This window comes from Elephantulus edwardii, unplaced genomic scaffold, assembly GCF_000299155.1.
Source record: "Elephantulus edwardii isolate Elephantulus edwardi_28Jun2011 unplaced genomic scaffold, EleEdw1.0 scaffold00069, whole genome shotgun sequence".
NCBI classification, from domain to species: Eukaryota; Metazoa; Chordata; class Mammalia; order Macroscelidea; family Macroscelididae; genus Elephantulus; species Elephantulus edwardii.
The window spans coordinates 1,780,134-1,799,653 of record NW_006399819.1 but is presented as its reverse complement, the minus strand read 5'-3'; the positions used below and the strand labels follow the sequence as shown (position 1 = coordinate 1,799,653).

The 19,520-nt window shown below is 37.1% G+C and overlaps 1 pseudogene; it reads right to left on the bottom strand.

Moving 5' to 3' along the window:
• LOC102867706 overlaps window positions 1–17,773 on the bottom strand; it is a 122,982-nt pseudogene extending 105,209 nt beyond the window's left edge.
• Window positions 17,774–19,520: the final 1,747 nt, after the last annotated feature.

Below are 19,520 nucleotides of genomic sequence, written 5' to 3'. Positions count from 1 at the left end.
AAAAAAAAATGTATTGCAATGGGAAAGTCTGCTGTTATGGACCTGTCCAAGGTACTGAAGAGCAATGGTGTCACTTTGGAGACTATGGTGTGTCTGATACAGGCTATGGTCTTTGCAATCACTTGTTATGCATCGGAGAGTTGGACAATAACCAAGGAGGATAGAAGGAGAATTGATGCCTTTGAGCTCTGGTGCTGGAGAAGAGTATTGAGGGTACCATGGACTGCCAAGAAAACAAACAGATTAATCCTGGAGAGGGTTAAACCAGGCTGCTCCTGGAGGCAAGGATTTTGGGGCTTCGTCTTACATACTTTGGACATGTTGTAAGGAGGAATAGGTTCTTGGAGAGGGCCATCATGCTTGGGAGGGTGAAAGAACAGTGTAGGAGGGGAAGACCCTCTATGAGGTAGATTGATTGAGTGACTGGGGTAATCAGTATGGGTGTGTCAGAGGCAGTGCGATTGGCACAGGATAGAGCAGGGTTTAGGGCTGTTGTACATAGCGTCGCTTTGAGTTGCAAGGGACTCCGTGGCACATAACAACAACAACGTCACTAATATTACGCACTAGCACAATTCTGCAGAAGATTATCCAGAAAAGACTTGAACACTACACTGACAAAGAACTACCAGAAATACAATCTGCATTTAGAAGATGTTGTGGCACCAAGGACATTATTGCCAATATCAGATGGATCTTGCCAGAGAATATAGAGTACCAGAAGAATGTGTTTCATGGACTATGCAAAGGCATTTGATGGCATGGATCACACTAAATAGGGGCTACGCTTGAAGAAAATGGGAATCTCAGAACATGTGACTGTGCTTATACAAAACCTATACTTGGACCAAGAAGCAGTCCTCAGAAAAGAGCAAGGAAACACTGAATGCTTCAAAATCAGGAAAAGAATGTGTCAGGGATGCATCTTTTCTCCATTCCTTTTCAATCTGTATGCAGAACAGATCATTTTGGAGGCAGATGACACAACCTTGTTTGCTGAAATTGAAGATTACCTGAAGCACTTGCTGCAAAAGATCAAGGACTGTAGTCTTCAATAAGGATTGAAGCTCAACATCAAGAAGACAAAGATTCTCACCACTGGACCAATTGGTAGCACGATAATGATGGAGAAGCAATTGAGGTTGTTAGCGATTAGAGCTTACTCATAGCCACAATCAACACTATTAACACCAGCAGTTAAGAAATCAAAAGATGAATTACAATGGGAAAATCAGGTTGTCATGGAACTCTCCAGAGTGCTGAAGAGCATTTGTGTCAGAGTAAAGACAAAGGTGCACCTACTCCAGGTCACAGTCTTCTCAATTACTTGTTATTTTTCAGAGAGTTGGACTATGACTAAGGATGACAGAAGAAGAATTGATGCCTTCAAAGTGTGGTGCTGGAGAAGACTCTTGGACATACCATGGACTGCCAAGAAAACAAATGAGAGTGAAACCAAGTCTCTCCTTGGAGATTTTTAAGCTCTGCCTTACTTACTTTGGGCATGTAGCCAACAGTGATCGGTCTTTGGAGAAGATATCATGCTCAGAAGAGTGGATGGACAGTGCAGGAGAGAAAGACCCTGCATGAGATGGATCAATACAGTCACTGGGGCAATGGTGGTTGGTGTGTCAGAATTAGTGAGACTGGCTCAGGACAGGGAAGGGTTCAGAGCTTCTGTGCTATAGGGTAGCTATACATGGTAGGCAACTCAATGGCACATAACAGTAACATACTATGAGAGGTTTGGAAGCAGGAGTGGCATCCACTTCCTAAACAACATGCCTCTGGAACTTCTATGAACTTTGATAAATGTTTTGTTCATAGGGTCTCTACGAGTTGTACTCAACTCGAAAGCAAGTAACAACAACATCTAGCACCAGCACTCTAAAACACCAATTGCCTTTTCTGTCATTCTTCTTTATTGGCTAGCTCTAAGATGTGTAGCAAATAATTGAGAGGACAATAGCCTGAATCAGGCAATCCTCAGTCTTCAAACTGTCATCTTTGCTCTTCCATTTTTTGGAGAAGTCCCTGACAGCTGACTTGCTCAATGCAGTACTCCTCCTGATCGCTTGACTGCTAGTACCAAGGTTGTTGGTTCTTGATCCAAGCAAGATAAACCATAGACACCTTTAGTTCTTTCCCATCTCTCATGATGTTGACTGTTGGCCTTCTGATGAGGACATTTGCTTTCTTAATGTTGAAATGTAATCCATGCCAAAGGCTGTTATTCTTGATCTTCTGCAGCAAGTGTTTCAATCCCTACTCATTATCAACAATCAAGGTTACGCCACCTGCATAATGCAGGTTGTTGATTAGGTATGTCTTGCACAAAATGTAAAATCTTATGAAACTGTGACAAAAAAATTGTGGGTTATTTGGTTCTATATTAACATTTTTTAAAGTTCAAAAATTTAAGAGTTTGGTGTTTTTTAAGGACAATATTGGAGATTAACAATGCAGTAAACTTGTTTTTGAGTGAGTGTTCTATAATAAGCCCATTATCTCAAATTTCAAAAACAGAGGACAATTGTGCAAAACAAGCTGATAATGCAGAAAACTGACAGATGAAACATACCTCATGAGGTGACAGGCTCTTGAGTCACTACAATTAAAGCTCTGTGTCTATGACATATGTATCTCTTTCTTTCTTTGATCTTAGTTTCCCATTCTGAAAAACAGAGAAAAGAGTAGTACACTAGCATTATAAGAGTTCAAGATAGCACACAATTTCTCATTAATTCCATGTTACATTAACCACTGTTGTTTTTACATCTTAATAAATGAGAAATGGGAATGCGTATTTTGCAATGCAAAGCCACTAAAGTGCTACGTACAAATTTATTTACAGGTAGAGACACTCACTACCTTTAAGTTTCTTTCATTAGCTTTGCCTTTTCCTTTTTCATCCATAATTTCACTAATTTTGTGCCTGTCTAAAATGTCACCTAAACAATGATTTTCAAATCTGTCATCTTAAGACTCAACACTTAACCTGAATTTGAGAACTGAGTATGAGCTTCAACAGCTAGATGACTTTGGGAATTGGCTTAATCCCTCTGTATTTTAGTTATGTAACCCATAAAGTGGTAAGAGCTTCTTTGCCAAAAAGTTGTGATGACTAAAATATGTGGTAAATATAACCACTAGAATAATAGACTGGAAATACAATGAAATATGTGTATAATTTAGAAACACTTGGACTTTCCTTTGGATCCAAGCAAACCATTTACTAGGTTTGTACATATGTATGCTATTTACGTTTTCTTTTTAAAACTACAAATGTGATAGTGTTCTTATAAAATGAAAATACTAACGTAACCTGAATGCAATAAGATGTCCTAGGATTTTCATTCTTCTCAACATTATCCACAATTTGTTGTGATTTTCATAGTCAAATGCCTTTGCATAGTCAACAAAACATAAATATACATCCTTCTAGTACTCTTTGTTATGCATCAGAGAGTTGGACAATGACTAGGGAGGACAGAAGGAGAGTGGATGCTTTTGAGCTGTGGTGCTGGAGAAGGGTACTGAATGTACCATAGACTGCCGGGAAAACAAACAGATTCATCTTGGAGAGGATTAAACCAAGCTACTCCTTGGAGGCAAGGATTCTGGGGCTTCGTCTGACATACTTTGGACATGTTGCCAGGAGGGACGGGTCCTTGGAGAGGGACATCATGCTTGGGAGGGTGGAGGGATAGCGCAGGAGGGGAAGACCCTCTGTGAGATGGATTGATTCGGTGATTGGGGTAATCGGGATGGGTGTGTCAGAGGCGGTGTGGTTGGCGCAGGATAGAGCAGGGTTTAGGGCTGTTCTGTTGTGCATAGGGTCGCTATGAGTCGGAAACGACTCGACGGCACATAACAACAACAGTACTCTTTGCTTTCAGCAGTAATCCATCTGACATCAGCAATTATATACCTAGTGCTACGGCTTCTTCAAAATCCAGCTTATTTTTATGGAAATTCTCTGTCAATGTACAGTTCTAGTTGTTTTCAAAATAATATTTAGCAATAATTTGCTTTAATATAATATTAGTGATACTGTTTGATGATTTTGACATTCTATTGATTACCTTTACTGGGAACAGGAATAAATTTGGATTGCTTCCAGTCACTCGGCCATGTAGCTGTCTTACACATTTCCTGGAACAACCTGATGAGGATATCCAGAGATTTATCTGTTTGTTGAAATATTTCAATTGGTATTCCATCAATTCCTGGGGCCTACATTTTGTCAATTTCTTTGGAGCAGTTTGAACTTTCTCCTTAATCATCATTGGTTCATCATATGCTAATTTCTGGAAAAGTTCTGTGTTAGCAAATTCTGTCTGGGCTGTGACTCTGTGTACTCCTTCCATCTTCTTTTAATGCTTCCTGGATCATTCAATATATTGCCATAGCATCCTTAAGAATTGCAACTCACAGTTTGAACTTGTATTTTAGTTACTTTAGCTTGAGAAATGTTGTATGAGTTCTTCCCTTTTGATTTTCTGACTCCAGCTTTTTGGATATTTTATGTAACACTTGACTTATTATAAGAAAAAATTTGATTGTGTTCATGTGAAATTGATATCCATACATGGAAACTGTTGTCTGAACAGAGCAAGAAAACACTGCATAGGGTTTCCTCAAAATAAAGTGATTTTGCACAGTGCATATCATATCCAGAAACACTACATAGTGTTTCTTCAAAAAATCAAGAAATCAGAGATGCGTCCTTTCTCCATACTTTTTCAATCTATATGCAGAATAGAAAATTTGGGAAGCCAGGCTTTACGAAGAAGAATGTGGCATCAGGGTTGGATTCATCAACAACTTGCACTTTGCTTGGTGAAAATGAGGAGGAGTTGATGACTTTGCTGTAGAGGATTAAAGACAGAAGCCTACAATATAGATTGCATCTCAACATGAAGAAAACAAAGTTCTGCACATTCAGGCTGCTAGATTATAGATTAAGGAAGGGTTGATGTTGTTAATGATTTCATCTCGCTAAGATCCACAATCAAAAATCTTGAGAAAATAAAAAATGAGGTGCATTGGTAAAATCTTCAGTCAAAGATCTATTCAGAGTGCTAAAGAGCAATGATGTCAGCTTAGAGAATAAGGTGTGCCTGATCCAAGCTATAGTCTTCTCAGTTGCTTGCTATGCATATGAGAGCTGGACAATGAATAAGTGTGACAGAAGAATCAATGTCTTTGAGATGTAGTGCTGGAGAAGAGTAGTGAACATATCATGGACTGTCAAAAGAACAAATAGGTCTGTCCTAGAGAGGGTGAAACTAGTTTGTTCTTTGAACGCAAGGATTTTGAAGCTCTGCTTCACGTGTTTTTGGCATGTTGCTATGAGGGACTATGCTTGGAGAAGGTCATCATGCTTGGAAGGATACAGAGTCAATGCAGAAGACAAAGGTCCTGGATGAGATAGATTGACACAGTGACTGTAGCAATGAGGTCTGACATTTCAGATGGTGAGGTTGACTCAAGATAGGGCAGGATTCAGAGCCATTGTTCATAGGGTCATAATGAATTGTAGTTAACTTGATGACACATACAGCAACATAACATAGACATATGTATTAAAATATTTATATATGTAAACCTTATTTATTTTATGTAAGAAAAGAAAAGAAAAAATCTATCTATCTATCTATCTATCTATCATCTAAATCTCCCCATTATTGCATATACCCTCTGCACACACAGGCATATAAATGTATATGAAGCATTGTATGTGGTATTAAACACCTACCATAAATCAAAAACTTATAAACTATAAACATTTAGAGTTAATATATGTAGTGTTCTTTTTTTATAAACATTGTACTCCTCATTTTGCTTCCATTTCCTTTTCCACAAAGTCAAGGGAAAAATATTACCTCAACAAAGGTTCATCTCACATACTTTGGGCATGTTTTTATGAGAAACTGTTCCTTGGAGAGGGGCATCACTGAGAGTCAGTGAAAGAGAGGAAGACCTTCTATGAGATGGACTAACACAGTGACTGTAGGAATGAGCTCAAATGGGTCAGAGATGATGAGGATGGTACAGGACAGGACAAGATTCTAGTCTGTTGGTCAAAGGGTTGCTGTGAGTCATATTCCACTTAGTGGCACCTGAAAACAACAGCTTAAAGGATTGCTCTGAGAATTAAGGAAACTAATATATCTAAGCACTCAGAGTGCTCCTTAGAGACAAGGATGGTGAAACATCATCTCACATAATTTGGACATATTTTTAGGAGGATTCATTGCTTGGGAAAAGACATCATGCTCAAAATGACAGAGGGTTGGTGAAAGAAAAGAGGAGATGGATTGACCCAGTGACTGCAACTATGAATTTGAGCATGGTAAAGATCCTGAAGATGGTGCAGAATAGGACAAAGAACAGATCTGTTATTGTGGAGTAACTAGAAGTCATAGTCAACAACACCTACCAACAAATACCAGCAAACAGCAGGATCTCAGTCTCAGTTGTGCTGTAGCTAGTAAACATACTCTGGAGCTAGAGTTGCAAGGTTAAAAATTCCAGCTGTAGCTTACCACCTGTGTTGCCTTTGATTACTTAATTAACCTCTCTGGGTGTCAGATTTACTATCAGTAAAATTACGGAAATAGATCAAACTTGCAGCGCCTATGAGGATTAAAGGTCATGATATTTGTACAGTGCTTAGTATCTGGCACAAAGAAATGTCCATATCTAAATATTTGTTAAATAAACAAAAATCAAAACCAAAAAAATCACACAAAAATCAACCAAACACCAAAATTGTGCTTCATGTTCATGTAGTTCTATAAGGGGCAAAACCGATGTATAAAGTGGTAGAAATATGATTAAAAATTCCTGTAGTATGAATGAGGGAAGATTTATTGCAAAAGAGCAAAAAAGGACATTTTTATAGTGAAGGGAATATTGTGTAATTTTATTTAAATGGTGTTTGTGTGTTGGTGGTGATGTTGTGTAAAAGCGGGTAGGAACTGACCCAGAGTTGATCCCCCCCCCATTCCCCAGTGAGCATTTGAGATTACAGCACAGTGTCTTGTCACTTGGCTGTCATAATTCATGAAAATTCATGAGTATTTGTCAAAACTTACCGGATTTTATACTTATAAATGGGTACATTTTGTTACATGTGTACTACATTTCCTTAAAATGTCAGAAAATTATTGACAAAAATTCTTGCTTCTAGCAGCATGTAAAATAACCTTGAAATAACAGATGATTATAGTCCTGTCCAGACTGGTGAAGTTATTATGTTTTCTAAAAAGACATCTCTCTTACAGCATTTGGAGCAACAACTTGAAATCTACACACCAGAGTTCAGAACGTACTTACTCATGGCATGTAATTGATTCCAACTTACAGCAATTCTTTCTATACACAGGTAGGTATAAAAGGAGCAAATAGAGTGTGAGGAAGGCCAAGTCCAATCAAGTTAACTTCACAAAGGAAACTGTCCCCATCAATAGCATCCACTGTTTCAAACAAAGAGACACACAGAGAGATAAGCCTTCCATGCCCACATACCTGCACCTACTTCTACTAATCACTGGGTCTGATATTGCAAACTGACTCACAGACTTAGCTTTACTTATATTTGTGGGGTTTATAGGTTGGGGCAGGTGTGAAGCAAAATATATCTCACCTCACAAGCTCAGATTTAGTAGATAGCTATCTCAAACTAGATTACAAACAACAAGATACAATTCCTCAATCAATTCAGTTAGCTTCTTAGTCAGCAAGTGGAGATCCAGCAACTCAAAGGCAAGAAGCCTCTGGTTTCCTCAATAATCATCTAGCAAGCTTTGTCTCTTAGTAATCACAGGTCCCACAAAAGCAAAATCTTTAACTCTGGCTCTATCTCCAGCGTAGGTTTGGCCACAGTTTCTACAGTCTCTTTGGCCCCACAATTGTTGATGATGTTGAAAGGCAGTGCTCAGAGCTGAACCATGTATCTACAATGAGGTACCTGAAGACCGTGTCCCCAGAGGGGCCTAACACAATGTCCATATAAGTAATTTTCAAAAGCCCTCACACCAATATAGGATAAAATAAAACTGTTCCACTCTATTTTCAAGCCTGTACAGCTTGACCGGCTCAGACAACCTGTCTTTCTCCCTCAATGTAGCTGGTAGATTGTTGTTGTTAGTGTTGCTATGTTCCATCGAGTTGCTTATGATGAGAACCACCTATATTTCAGGTAACAGTACAATATTTGATCCAGTGTGGCACCAGGACTTCTTTGAAACTTAGGAGGTATGTGATAAAAGAATAAATTCCGCTCTTTAAAGTAGATAAGTCATATGGAAAATGTGCCCTTGGGGTTATCACATCACTCTTCCGAACATTAGTTTCCTCCTTTGTAAATGATGGGAATTGGATCATTCCTGAGGCCTTTTACTTCTGAAATTCTGTGGGTCTGTGACTTAGAGAAATACCATGGTAATTAGTTGATGATAGAACTAGAAAGACTTTCTTTTCCTTCCTTCCTTTCTTTTTTAACTTTTAATCTTCAGGAACAGTACTAATTGGAGCAATTTAAATGAAGACAAAAATGAATAATTTATTTTTGAGTCATCATTTGTTGAAACTATAGCTATAAAAGCTTTATTTGTAAATTAGTATATTATTTTCCTGTTTTTATTTCTTAAAACTGCTATTGTCTGTGAATATGATGTCTGATTCACCGAGGTTTAATTTGCTTTGGGGGTCTTAAAAAAAAATAAACTGCACAGCGGTACTATTAGAATTCTCAAATTCCATTTGATGTAGCGTCATTATCAAAAGGTTAATGCCAGAAATAAAGCTAGCCGCACATGCCCATTACCACGTTTGAGTGATGGGAGCTGAGAAACATCTTATTTCTGTTTGAAAAATGGACTGAGAAGCCCCCTGCACAAATATGAAGAAGAGTGCTTTTTAAGATAATTTTTAGCTCTCATATAACTTACATACTTGCACAATAGTAATTTTTTACAAAACTTCTGTATGATATAAATAAAACAATTTTTAAAAAATACCTGAAATTGTCTATATAGTTGCTTTCCTCTGCTATTGCACAAAAGCTTTTGTTTACACTTCTTCACAGACAAGCTTTTTAGAATTGTGTAATACAGGTTTTTGCACAAGATATTTAAGACAATTATGAAAAATGTGCCCCTTGGTATATCATTACCACTATATCTTACTATTGTGCAATATAAATGAGAAATTTTAGAAGAGTATAGCTTCATCCAGAAGACAATAAATACATCCTAAGCACTCTCTTTTTCCTTAATAGTTCCAATTATCTCATTAATATTTGTTTCAATGCAGCAAGCAGAGAATATACTTTGAAACATCTGTTTGTTGAACAGGGTTTTCACTGAATCACAATTGGCCACTAATAGCGGCAACAAAGAAAATTATGAGAAGATTGTTTCTAGAGCACAAATGCTTTTTGCCGTTCTTTTCCAGCAGCGAATATGCTTTTGGAAAGAAAAGAAATAAACATTAAAGAGAGAAGCACTGTAGTCTCCCCGGCTGTCTGTATCACATATTCTGTGAATGGGAGCATCATTTTGTTACTGAGTAGCTAAACAACTGCTTACGTGATCGATAAAGGGCATTATCTTAAATCATAGCATGAATTCCCAATATCATACATAAAAATCAATAAAACACACAAAGAACAGGACTGAAATTTTCCACTAAAACATTGCCTGCTGCTTTGGAAAATAATATTTAGTAGGTTGGATTTTTGTGTGTTGTTTTTTGTTTTACTAATTATGAGCTCAGTGGCAGTTTATTCTGCAGTAAATCTGCTGGTGTGAGATTAAACCTGTTATTGAACAGAGTTTTGAATCTACTGCAAGGCACTCATCACTGCTGGAGAGTGAACATTGCTGTTATCTCATTTAAAAGTTGGCCAGCAAAGCAGCCCATTTGTTTAAAATGCAATTAAGCTGGTGTCTTGAAGAGAAATTAGCAAGGAGTACTTCATTTTGGAGGCATAAGAGGTCTGTTCGTAGACACATTAATCCTGCGATTTGGGACATCATTGCAATTTGGGAGTATGTTCCAAAAGACTGTTCGGAACATACAAGCACAAAAGGGGAAGGCTGAGTGTGAGAAGGGTCAGCTCTGCTTTTGATCAAAAGGGATCATGTACATGTGTTCGCGTCTTAAACCTTCAGCACAGCCCTGCGTTTTACGTGCGCTGGTTGAACAAATGAAAAAGGAAGGTTAATGAATGTTGCTGTTGAAATGAATAAAGAAGTCAGCCATTTTTTTTCACACAAATGTACCATGATACAACTTGTTTTGAAAGAAACATGTAATTCCTTTGCTCTGGGTAATTGTTTTAAAAGCGCTTCCTTCTGAGTCTGTCGTAATTTCACTCGCAATGATTGCACACACACACACACACGCACACACACACACACCCCCCAATGGCTGAAATATTTGCCATGGAATTTCCCAAAGAATAGGTTGGTTGCCTGACAGTAAACTTTTTTCTTTTTCTGAATGAGTGCATTCCCAGATTTCTCCTGAGAATGCTGCTTCTAGAGAGAAAAGAAGGGGTTTTTTTTTTGTTTTTTCTTTGTGATCCTACCAAATGTAATATTTTGCAAAATAAATACTTTATTTTGCAAAAGGCCAAAGAAGCTCAAATGTTTTACTTCTTTATTTCTTTAGGTAGTGACAATAACAAATTATAGCCTAAGATTAAAAGAATGAAGCAAATATTTGAGCTAATTGATGATTCAGGTAAAAGCAAATTATTCTAAATTATGGTAATTGGTCACAGAAACAACAGATTTTCGTGGTTTCAGAAACATGGACTGTTTATCCTCTCTTCTGTTACACTTTTTCTACGGTGAAGGTATTTGTGCAGTGGAACGATGAAATGGGTACCTGTTTCACCAGCCACCCCTCCTTATTTTGGTTCGTACTCCCAAAGGTAGTGGAGTAAGCAGTTCATGTTAATGTTTCAATCAGTCCTATATACCGAGAAAGCATATGCAGTAAAATTTCAGCTCTGCAGAGCCCTCAGTTGACTCAGAGATAGTAGCAAATTAACTCTATAAGGTCCAGAAGATTTATTTATATTTTTAAATCTATTTTGTTACATAGTAGTCTCAAATGCTTCTTGTCTTCTCTAGCATCTTTGTCAGAAGGTACTGAATTCCACTTCACTTGAGCCAAGCTTATCGTCATGAACAGTGCTTATTAGAATGAACTGAAACTTACACAACAGTAACAGCTTGTGTTTTCAAGGGTGCTTGGTGGAGGTGCCTCAGGCCAATTTAATAAAAATTTTATCCAAGAGGCTGAGGTTGTACCTACTTTAACAATATTTTATTCAAATTATCAGCTAACCTGTCTAAGCTCCTTGAGGGCAGGGGTAGGCTGCATTCATCTTTGTCAGACTAGCTCTAACCACCGTGCTGGATCATTTTGCAGTTAATAAATAACTAATTTTCCTTTTTCTTTTTTTCTATACTGACATGTAGATAACTCTTAATCATCCACTTCCAATTTTAATTAATAACACTCATCATCTGTGATTTTCTTCAAACTCTTCTTCTAATGTTGCTGACTCAGATTTCAGTTTAGGGATTTTTGTTTGTTTGGTTTTCAAATATGTGTTTGAGGTTTTATTAATTATTATTTTGTTTTTAACTCAACCTAATAAGAACCCTCTCAAGGCTGCCCTAGTTGAATTCTTTCTCCCTGCGGTACTTAGAATGTGAAGGCTCATTTCTGTTTACTCTTAGTGGTTTTTACATTTTGCTTTAATAGAAACTGAATTTCTTGGATTCAAATGCTTGAGTGTCAATGCAGTCTAGATGCAGCTCAATGATAGAAATTGTGTTCTTAAAAAATGATTTAATTATTTTTCTTTGACTATGTGTGACTTCAGATAGTTTTCGTTTTCCTTAAAGAGCAAGAAAATATCAATACTTTGTTGAACCTTATACTTAATAATATTCTTTTATCATTTTTGTATGTTTTCTATTTGTTGGTGATATATAGTTACTAAGAATATGAATTCCATGTGTCGTATTTTAAAAAATATATGTGTTCAGTGTTGGAATGTGTGTGTTTTTTAGTCTGGTTTGCAAAGTACAAAAGCTTCAAGATGGAATCTTTCCTTCTGCTATTTCCTTTCACATTAAAAAATCAGCAAATATGCCCAAGTATTATCTTACAGTTCTTAAAACTGGAATTTTTAACTTTAGATTCCACGTGCAATGTATTTCCATAAATGGCTTAAAAATAGAATCTGAATGGATTTTTATGTAAATAACCAGACCACTCTTGCAACTCTGTTTACTGAGTAATTTTTTCCACTGTTCACAGAACAGTTATGTCTTCGTATATAGTCTGTTACTGGGCTACTTATCACTTGCCTTGAAACCCTAGTTAATAAAAAATGATTGGGTAACACATACTTAAACACTGGAGTATCTAGAGTTTTCTGTGAGATCTTGAACTTCCCCAGATACTTCAAATAGCTTATTGTGTAGTTTTAGTAGCATCACCTCAACTGCATGCATAATGCAACAAAATCCTGCTATCCTATGCAATTATGGTTCATTAAAAGTAAAAGTTAAGTGGTGAATCAGGAAGTGGGAAGCATGTTCAATATACGTCTAAATTATGGTGCAAACTTTTCACCCACAGTTACACTTTGAAAACATTTCTTATAAATATATCATAGTGTTATATCCCATAGACTAAGGAAAGATATTTGCAATAAATTGTCTGACAAAAATCTTGTAAGCCAAATTTATTAGAAGAAGAGATCAAGAAAATCTCTAAAGTCAGTAAAAAAAAAAATCAACAATCAATGAGACAAAATAGACTACACAAAAGAAAAAAGGAAATAAAAGGTTAATAGTCCAATAAAGAATGTATCCAAATGTCAAATGACAAGGAATTCAAGTTCATTAGTCAATAAAAGAGCATTAGATATTGAAACTTCTAAAACATGCAGCAAGAAAAGCATGCTAAAATACAAATGAAATATTGCCATCAATCCATAAGATTGGATAAGAAAGAAAATTAATACCTGGTATACCAGGTGGAGATTGATAAAAAATGAAAAAGTTATATCCAGAGAAGGATGTAAATCTGCAAGGCCACTTGAGTAATAAAATGGCAATATCTATCTACTAACACTGAATAGTCATACTTTGAAAATGCTTATTGTAAAAATGCTATTGCTTTATATCTGTAAGGGTCGTGGGCAGCCTGAGGATGGACAAGTCCATCCTCTATTATCTTCTGAAAGGGTAATAGCCCCCATCAACAACATAAAAACAATGACAACAAAACACCCAAAAATTAATTTCTAAGAGGTCAGACATGTTTCCCATGCCCTAGCACCTACTTTCACAGAATCCAATACCATTTGCATTGCTCTTCTGCTGGGTCTAAAATCTATTGCAATGACCATATAGATCTCATAGAATCATGCTCACAATGGTGAGTTTTCTAGTTAACAGGTTAAAATTCAGGTTGACAACATATTATAGTTCCTCAGTAAGGATACCTTCTCCAGCATACTCACAGGTTTAGTTCACTCTCAGAAAGTTCTCTTAGTCCTGGTAGTTATAACATCTCCCTCAGTCCTCCAGATCCCTGTATTTGGGTCAGTGAAGCAGCAGTCCCAAGTCAGTTCTATCTCACGTCAATCTCTGGTTCTCAGCTGAGGCTGCTGCTGCTTTCATGTAGGTCTCAATCTGACAGGCATAAGAATCTCCAGTCTCAACAGATGTACACTGTTTTTGCTGCTCCTTCTTCCTTACTGGTTGCGAAATTTCTCTCTTCTGCTGCTAAACACACCCGGTTTAAACTTTGTGAGAAGGGAAAACCTACCAATCCCAAGAAGAGAAATGTGTTCACACCCTATTTTGTGTTAAACTCTAGTGAAAGTCAAAGCCATTGGCCATGAAAGTAGTTTTGAGCAATAAGCCCATGACATCACAGTATCCCAGGGAGAAGATATTTGTAATAATCTGTAGAATAATATTAGATAATTTTCAATGCATTATCTGTAGGATAACTGATAAAGAGGTCTAGTGGTGTATTCTGTAGGTAGTTATCTCAACCAAAGATACTATCCCAAATAGTATCCCAAAGATACTAACCAAAGTTGCTATCCCAACCCAAATTTGAATCTGCCTATAAATTTGAATCTACTAGAAGCTCCAGTGAGAAAGATGGACAATTTCTACCCGTGTGATTTATATCCTGAGAAAACCTGCATGAAAGTCCACTACTAGTTGGTTCCAACTTGACAGCAATTAAGTGAGAGTGAGTGAATATTGAACAAAAATGTAGCCTATATATCAGGAAATATACTCCTATTTATAGCCACAAACTGCATTTTTATAGTCATCAACATATATTTATTAGAATAGTAGTATTTCTATATAATAACTTTAAATTGAAACAGCCCAATTGTCCAGCAGTGGAATGTTAAATATATACTGTATACATTAAGTACATGGTATAGAATAGAATAAAACACAACATAGCAGTATACCTAAGATATTAGCTTGTATTAGAATTATCTAGAGTATTTTTTAAAATACAAACTGGTGTACCTCACCTTTTAGTTCAGCATGGGAGAAGAAAAGCACAAATAGTTGTACAGGCATATGCATTTCTAATAAGTCCCTATGATGCTTTATGAGCAACATCTTCTAAAAGGGTTAGTTCTCCACTGGTTACTATCAGACTAAGGTAAAATATTCCAAATTGTCTTTTCCAAACTGCATACCACTCTATCATCTCAATAATGTCAGATATTTCTCCTTCCATCATCCCTTTTGTTCATTTCTATCTATGTCTTTGGGACCAAGAGTGACATCCACTTACTAAACAATAAGCCTCTGGACACTCTACAAACTTCGATAAATGTCGATAGTTATTGAAAGGCTTCAGGCATTTTGTTCATAGTGTCGCTATGAGTTGTGCTCGATTCAACGGCGATCAACAACAACACGTCTTTGGCTTCTGTAACTCACCGAAAGTCTCACAGGAACTCAGAAACTGTCAGAAAAACAGCTCATGTGGTTGTGGAGGCTGACAAAAATAAAATGCATAGATCACAGGTAGCAGCAAGCAGTGGTAGCTTTCAGGGCAGCTTTTATAGGTCAATGCACGTGATTGGAGAGACTGGTAAACAATAGCCCAGACATCTGTAGGATGTGGTTATTGGAGCAGCTGTATTTAGATGTAGTGGACAGAGTGAAAAATAAAAAAAAGGAACCTTCGGAGAATAGTCCTCTATATAAACCTCAGGATTATAATATCACACCACCAAGAAGACCAAATGTGACAACTTAAGTCCTATCTTTTAGTAAAATACATCATGTACTCATCTTTCCTCTAGAATGAGGCCATAAGCACAAAGAAGCTCATCTCACCTCATTGCTGACCCTCCATTGGGTGCTAAGGCTGTAAATTCACAAGACAAAAATGCCCATATTTCTGTTCTAAACCTGCTAGTGGATTTGAGCTGCCAGCAAGGAACCACTGCCTTTGTGTTACCAGAGCCATTTGCCTTGACTGCACCATCAGATTGCCATATAAAGAGCCTAAAGTTTATAACACATTGACAGATAGAGTTTATAATGCATTGATATCTACGGTTGAAAGGACTATCTTACTTAATGCACTGCAGCACAGATGTTGATACTGCTAGTCTAGGGACACATTTTAAGAGTAAAAAAAAAATAAAATAATGATAGCAGAGAATATACAACTACTATGATAATATATAGAAACAACGTAAAATTTACATTGAGCAAAAGGAGCCAGGCACAAATGCATATATTTTGTGACATGATTTATATAAAATTGAAAATAGGTAAAAAAAATCATAGTGCTAAATACCAGAATACTTATATTTTTAGCAATAATAGAAGGAGATGAGACCTGTCTTTTGGGGGATTCTAGCTCTGATATGCTTGTTTTAGAGATGCTTAATTAAACAGGTAGCCCTGTGCTACAATTCCAAAGGCTTACAGTTCAAGGCCACCAGCTGCTCAGTTGGAGAATGATGTACAATCTCTCCCTGTGAGATTAACTGTTTCTTGAAAACCCACTATGGTCAACTATGGGTCAGTTCTGACTCTATGGTATGTAAAAACAAAATGTTGTGTGGGGAAATCTGTTCTATGTTCATATAACATATATGCATATTTCAATATAAGTGAAACATCAATATATTTCTCTATTCAATAGAGACCTCTTGTGGCCCAGTGGTAAGGAGATTCACTACCAACTTAAGGCACAAAGTTTGAAACCTCCAGATGCTGCACAAGAAAAATATAGGCAATATCCTCCTTAGGCACCTACAGCCTCTGAAACCTCACTGGCGGGTCAGTTATAACTTGGTTCTGGAACAACATCACATAATAGCAACAACAACATATTCTATAACCAATTCCCATTCAACTAATTCTGACTCACAGTGACCCCATGCATTGTAGAGTGGAACTATACCATTGCAAAATCATACTTCAAGGCAATTTGGAGTAGGTTCAAACTGCCAGCTTTCCATTTATTTACCATTTGGGAGCTCTGGTGGCCTAGTGACAAGTATGTTGCAATAATAAAGGCAAGTGACTCAAAGCAGTCTCTGCCCATGTGATTAACTGCCTCTGAAAACCCTCGGAAGGGGCAGCAATGGGGTTGATTTTTACTCTAGGGTACACAACAATAACAACAACTTTACCATTTAGCAATCCATACCACCAAAGTCTTCACATGTATGTGTGTACACACACACACACACACACACACACACACACACAAATATGGATATCCTCACACAGACTAAACCATGATCAGGGCTAATGCTCTCTAGCCCCAAGTACACATTCATTAAAATGAATTTTAAACATTAAAATAAATGTTTTAAAAGTACAACCAAAGATGTCTAATTTAGAATAAAAATATAAGAGAGCTGTGCTAACACCTATATGTTGTTTGGGTTTTTTTTATTCTAGGTCTCATCAAGTACAAGTCTTTTTAATGTATCCACAGAACCCTATACTAGACAAAGTCTCAGCTCTGCAGTTAACAAGGTACGTCAGCTCCCAGTTTTTCCTGTGCTGCAAAGTAAAGATGTGTAAGGTCGACATTTCCTAGGCCAGCTTGACTAGAAACACAGAAATTAAGGGAATTAAAGGATTTTTAAAAATCCCAATTAATTCAAAAAAGAAGCAAGGAAATCAAAGAAACAAATGAAGGTAATACTCCAAGAGTGAAGGAAAGGCCCTATCAGCTGAAGCAGGACAAGTAAAAGGACCTTCATAAGGAATAAGTGAACATAAAGCTGATTCTTAAAAGTGAAGAGGGAGGGAGCATGTTTTATTGCTCTTGATGCCTTTTTCTGAGACACTTGCTTTAATATTGCCCCAAACTAGATTCCAAAGATGGTAAAAAGGCTCATAGGAGTTTATAACCCTTTATACTTTGCTGCTGCTATTGTTTCCTTCTCAGGGTCATTTCTTTTCAAAGCCAGGTTAACAAGACAAAAGTATATCTTTTACAAGGTTAAAGTTGCTTTCACAAGGGACAGAGAAAACCTTCCATATAGATCCTAAATTCTCTCTATCTGCTTTACCTTGGTGCTCAATATTTTTCACTGGCCTGAAGGTTAAATGCCTCCAGCTCCCAAGATAATGCATCATTTTACCTCATCGTCAGCCTCTGCAGGACTCCTTTTACTTATTATTTCATAGATGGCCTGATCAGACATAACGGCTGTAATATGCTAACTTCTGAAAGTAAAGCACATAAACTCTGTATGTTTAGAACTTAAAAAAAAAAAAATCAAGCTAGAATTAAAACCATGCATTCATGCTGGTAAATAAACACATTTTAAATGGGATCATCTCCTGTCTGCTCCTTTTCTGGTTTTGTTTTATTTTGTTTTTTGGGTTTTTTTAAACTAATGGTGGCATTCATTTGTATTACATGCATTAACATTAAGCTTTTCACAACCTAAATATGCTTTTACTACAAAGAAGGAGCGTCATTGTCCCAAAGAATTGGGACAGACTCATAGCTGAGCCTCCAACAGGTTTTCAGAGACAGTAGAAGATTGTTCATCTTTCTCCTGCAAAAAGGCATTACTGCCGCTATTGTTAGGGGCTGTCTAGTTGACTCATAGCAACCCTGTGAACAACAGGTCTTAACTCTGCCCTATCCTGTGCCATCTTCACACTTCTTGATATACTAGAGCCCATTGCAGCAGGCACTATGTAAATCGACTTTGCCAAGAGTCTTCTTTGCTGACCCTCCACCTTTCCAAGCATCATGTCCAAGGAATAGTCTTTCCTAGCAACATGCCTAAAGTATGTGAGGCAAAGGCCTCATTATCTATGCCTCCAAAAAGCACTCTGGCTTCACCGATTCTAAGACATATTTGTTTGTTATTTAGCAGTCCACGGGATGCTCAGTGATCTTCTCCAACACCAGACCTCAAAGGTGTCAATTATTTTCCTGTCATCCTTATTCATTGTTCAGCTCTCAGATGCATAGCAAGTGATTGGAAAGACTATGGCCTAAATCAGAGGTCCCTAACTGCAGACTTTCCTAGTGCAATGGGCCTCCTTATTTTCTGACTGCTGGTACCAAGAATATTAATTGTAGATCCAAGTAAAAAGAAGTTGTTGACAGTTTCAATCTCTTCTCCATCTATCATGATGTTACCTATTTGCCCAATGGTAAGGATCTTTGTATAATAGACATTAAGATGTAATCCATATTGAAGGCTGCATTCCTTGACCTTCTGCAGCAAATGCTTCAAGTCCTCCTCACTTTCAGCAAGTAAGATTGTGTCATCTGCCATAATGTAGGGTATTGATATCTCCCTCCACTGCTGATGCCACTTATGTCATCATATAGAGTCCAGCTTCTCGAGTAATTTGCTCAGCATACAGAAACATACTGAAAGCATACTAAAACAGTCCTTTCTTAATTTTAAACCATGCAGTGTTCCCTTGCTCTGTTCACACAACAGCCTTTTTAGTCTAGGTATAGGTTTCAGAAGAACACATTTAAGTGCTCTGGGATTCCCCTTCTTCTCATTGTCAGCCACAACTTGTTATGATCCACACATTCAAATGCCTTTTCATAGTCAATAAAACACAAATAGACATTCTTCTGATATCCTCTATTTTCAGCCAGTACCCATCTGACATCAGCAATGATATCCCTAATGACACGACTTCTTCTAAATCCTGCTTGAGCTTCTGGAAGTTCCCTATCTATACACTGTTCTAGCCATTTTTGAATAATCTTTAGTAGTATTCTTAACTGTTGCAAGAAAGCATAGAGAGAGGAAAGAACAAAAGAAGAAATACTTAATACAATTCTCAATGTCCGTGCTTAGAAATCTATTGACTAGCACCACTAACAAATGTTAATTATAAGCAATAATGAATATTTTATTACAAAATCTAGTTTTTGTTGTGAGTGGTTTTTTGGTTTGTCTGGTTTTT